Raw genomic sequence first — 5,063 nt, 5'->3', positions numbered from 1 at the left:
CCCCCCCCCCCCCACAAACCGACCGAAAAAATGGAAGAGGCAGTGTTGTCAATGATAAGATGTCTAATTTGAATGTAGAGACAGAGAATATGACAATAAAGTGACACGCAAGCGTTTGACAAAGTTGACGAATTCCACTAACAGTTGTCACCTTGTTTGATTTTCATGTATCCCAGAATTTTTCTCGGAACAACATTTGCAATTCACACAGCATCAAGACTACCAAAAAAAATGTTCAACCCACATTCTATGTTTTAAACTAACCAATTCATATCGTTCTATATTTATCTGTGTTGAACCAAGAACCATGTAAAACTAGATAAATGAATCTGGAAAATAACAGTAGTGATTAACAAAAATCTATCCTCCTCCCTACAAAAAGAAAATTGTGATTCAGAGTTTTTTAATTCCAAATTAAAAAAAAAAACTCACAGGCAAACAGACGAAATTCCTAACATCTGCTCATTCTTACAAATTTAACAAATCCAAAATATTGATGAGGGAAACCAGTGTGTTCAATAGGATCCAAAAACTAGGAGAATTCAAAAGACCAGGGACAAAATTAAATGAAGAGAAAACGTTACTTGAAGTAATCAGTTTTCAAGATTACAACAAATAACCATTCAATGCATACTTAACCAACCATTAATTACACAAACACTAGCATTAATAAAACTTCAAAAAGCTAATTAAATCTGATCAACTCACGCCACCCCATTAATTAAAGACTTGATCTTTTTTCAAGAACACTCACACCAACTCCACCATGGGCTTAATTGTCATTACCTAACAACCTCCATAACAGCACCAAAAATCAAGAACCAAGAAAGATTGAAAACATACCTCAAGAACTGAAAACCCAACAAGGGTTTGTAGCAAAATAGCAACCCAACAGCTCCAGAATCTTGAAAAGTGAAAAAAAAAGTGAACCTTGAAGAACAAGTTCAAGTCTTTATCAACAAAAACAGAACAGAAAATGGGACAAATCTATATATATGTATAGGTAAGCATATAGATACAGTATAGATATTGAAAGAAGTGAACAAAGGGTAGCAGTGGGGGGTAGGGGTGTAGGTGGGGGTGGGGTTAAAGAAGAAGGAGGAGGGTTAGGCAAAAGAAAGAGTCTTTGAGAGAGACGAAATTGTTGGAAAGTACCTCGGTTTAAGGTGGCTCCTTTGCTTTCTCTAATCTACTATATACTGTAATAATGCACCTGTAATCACCTCCATTTTTGGTTTTTCTTTTTTTAATTCAACTGTTAATACTTTAATCTTATTTAATTAAAAATACACAAAAATTGATGATGTACATAGTACTATTAAATTACAGAAATAATTAAATATTTTTGTTGTGGTATGATGTTTGCTAAAGTGTTTTGTGTAAATGGTGTCCTGGGAAATAAATAATTAACATAGGCACGTAGTATAATTGTAGATTCGTGGACCGATCTAGGAGAAGGCGAGGATATTAATTCAAATTCTTTTAAAAAAGATTAAATAATATAGGGAAAAAGGATAAATATTGTCTTGAATTATCGTTTATGATATGGAGATATTTTTCGTCATATTTTTATAGCATTGATGTCCTGTCGTTCAAAAATTAAAGCATATATACTCTTTGTACTAACAGACATACATGAGTCAAAAAATAAATAATTAAATCATGAAAATTTCCCAATTCAAAAATCATAAAAAATAACTTATTCAATTTAAATTCGAATTAATTAAATCAGTAAATATTATTATTGAATACAAGATGATTAAGTTGAAAGAGAAAAAAAAACAATATTATGTATTTGACTATTGTATGTTAAACCATGGGATAAAGAATTTGAAAAATATTTCAATTTTGATCGAATTTGTTATTGCGATACTAAATTTTCGTGCGAATTTATTATCTCCCTGAACTATTTGATAGTTATTTTAAATATATATATATATATGCCTACATAAACAAATTACTATTTATAATTTGTTTTAATCTGCAATATAAATAGTTTATATATCTAACTTGTTTGGATGTAATCCTAATATTTTTGCAAATTGGAAAACTAAAATATATTTTAGTGTTATTGATGCGTGTTGATTATTCTCTTGATTTACATATTGAAAAAAAATTATGACAATCCATAAGAAAATTAGTTTAGTAGCTTTGATTAACTTAATTAAAGTAAAAATGTCGAGTATTTATTTCTGGAATATTATTTTAACAACTTTTTGCAAAATTTCGTAACTGAATTTCTCTAAATGAATCCTTTAAGTTGGAAGTTTGTTAAGTTCAATTAATTTACCAAACTTGCCGTTAAATTTTATTCGGAAAATAAAAAAAAATTGGTTGAAAAGTGCAATTTTTTGAAAAAATAAAATAAATTAAAACATATATTTTGGTTTTCCAATATATGTGTGTGTTTTTGTTTGCCAACTTCTACCTAATATAAATAAATATTTTTAATATTTTTTAAAAAATTGTGTGAATCGTAGTGTATGTCGGTGTTTTCAAATGGAGCAGCTGATTACTGATTTTAATCCATTTATTTAGTTCGAATAAAATCTTATTTTAAAAAACGATCATATATAATCTCTAAAAAGTTAATCGTAAAAAATATAAACTATCGATTTTTTATAAGTTTTCCACTTTAAAATTAATTTCTATTAGCCGCTCCTTTTTTGGTTTATAATAAAAGAGAATAACTAATAATTAAATATAGAACTCGCAAAAAAGTAATAATTGAAATATTTTTATTATTATCGATATCGAATAGAACTTTACATTGATGATTGTTTATAGTTTGAATTTATGTAGGAGTAGTTAAGTAGACAAAGCTCTCGAAAAATAAAACATTTTTGGCTTCTTAATTATTTTTGTGAATAATTTCAACAATTTGGTTGGTGCAATAATATGCCTTCTTTTGGAACTTTTTAAATATTTTGGGGTCCAGAAGAAGATGAGATTTGGTAATTTTTGCACCTAATTTATATGGACATTCAACTTTAAATGATTGTAACAAAAAAACAAAAAAAAATGTTTTATTTCTAATTTTGTGGTGGTCAAGATTAAAGAATTGATAAAAAAAAAAGTATCTATTAATTAGTAAATAAGTATCTGGTTGGATTTACGTGTTAATAATAAAGTCACTTTTTGACTTATATCACCTTGTATTATTATCAGAAAAAATGGTTCTATTAATCATAATAATAATAATAAATTTATAATTTTTAACCTTGCATCAAGTGAAAATGGTGTGACTAGTATATAAGTGAAATATGAAATTATAATTATAAATATATAGAAAAAGAATAAAAAAAGAGTAGATTATTATTAGTAGAATCTAGTAGCTAGCTATACATAAATCATGTGAATTGAAATTGAAGGCGTGTGGGTGCATGTAAAATACTTGTGACCTTTCATGATGCTAGCTATTTTGATAGTGTTTTCGGGGACTTGTTTAACAGCATGATATAAAATTATGAGATGAAATTAAAAAAATTTAATAAGTATTTTGAAATTTTTATGTTGCATGTTTTGTCACAAACATAAAACTTCAAGTTATAAAATTATTAATAGTATCTCAAATTTTTAATAATCTTATCAAATAAGTAAAATTTTATAAAATCACATAATAAATAATCATAAATGTATTCTTTAAAATTGCAATATTTATTGATCAAAGTTCTATTCAATAAAAAAAATGAAATTAAACTTAAGTTGTGATATACTAGTCGTTAATATAATTTTTCCATATAGTACGGATAATTTTCTCACATTAAATTTCATTTCTCGTTCATGTGATTAAAAAGACAAACAAACATTGTTTCTTTGAGAATCTGTTAGTTAATTTCATCGATAAATAAATTTGACGGAGAATAAGAAATTTGATGAATAAAAATAGTTTCAAAAAGCAATGATATGAATTATAATTTTTTTACCTATGAAATAAATGTGAGTAGTTTTATTATTTCTTATTTTTTTCTCCTTATTCTATAGGCCCTATTATTTAATTTCTTATTTTTTCCATTGTTTTTAGGTGGGGGTGGGGGTGGGGGGTCACATGAGAAAAGTGAGGAAAAAGTGTATTAACAAGGCTTTTGGGATTTTGGTCGGAACAAAGATTTATTTGGTATTTCTTTTCCTTTGCAATTATTAGACCTAAATACCTTTTTTTTTTGGGTTTCTTAAAATTATTATTTGAACTACCTACCTAATTTTCGGTACAATTAAATTAGGTTTATCTTTTTTTTTTTGGTGGGATAGTTGGGTGGAGACGGGTCGATAAATATTTTAAGGGTAATTTTTATTTATAGTAACATAAAAATTATATTTATATGTTCCAGCTATAGTTTGCATAATTGTTTTTTTGATATGTATAATTCTCAAGATACATTCAATCTTTTATACAAATTGTTCATTTTTGTATAAACTCATTTATACATTGTAATTTGTATGATAAAATTCGTATTGTATAATTATAAGCGTATAAGACAAAAATATATGTATTTGTATAGACACGTTCTCTCGCTCTGTACAAAGACAAACACATTTTATACATTTATATACCAAAAATGACTAATTGTATACCGAACCAAATTGAAAAAAAGATGAAATATTTGCTGAATTACGAATAACATAAATTATTGTAAAATTAAATTTGAATTAATAATTTGTTATTTCATGATATTTTTCCATAAGTTAATTCTTCAATTATGGATAAATTTGAGTGTATAGTTAACCTTCATGGTACTTGAAAACGAGCATTTCTTATCACCATGCTTATGAATATTCATAAATTTTTGAAAATGATTATCTAATATACCTAATTATTATACTAACAAGCAACATTCATGAAGTGGTAAGTATATTTTTATTATACTAACAAGCAAACATTCATGAAGTAGTTATTTATTAAATCGACGTAGAAATCACAGCCTAGTGTCAATCAAGTAAAGAACATCCTTTTTTGTAGCTAACAAAATCCTAGGTTTGGAGGGTACTTTTATATTATTTTATTTTGCTTGTTTAAGACTTTCTCTATTCAGAATTATTCATTCACTTGATATATTTATTAA

At 26.4% G+C, this 5,063-nt stretch overlaps 1 protein-coding gene across 1 annotated transcript in view; it reads right to left on the bottom strand.

Moving 5' to 3' along the window:
• Positions 1-1,166, bottom strand: part of LOC107009085 — a 7,710-nt gene extending 6,544 nt beyond the window's left edge. Inside the window, exon 1 of the mRNA XM_015208354.2 lies at positions 844-1,166. The gene's annotated coding sequence lies outside the window, so the exon portion shown is untranslated. The remainder of the gene's footprint in view (positions 1-843) is intronic.
• Positions 1,167-5,063: the final 3,897 nt, after the last annotated feature.

The sequence above is a fragment of the Solanum pennellii genome, chromosome 2 (assembly GCF_001406875.1).
Source record: "Solanum pennellii chromosome 2, SPENNV200".
In the NCBI taxonomy this organism is placed as follows: Eukaryota; Viridiplantae; Streptophyta; class Magnoliopsida; order Solanales; family Solanaceae; genus Solanum; species Solanum pennellii.
The sequence above is the reverse complement of the archived record's forward strand: the minus strand, read 5'-3'. Positions and strand labels throughout refer to the sequence as shown.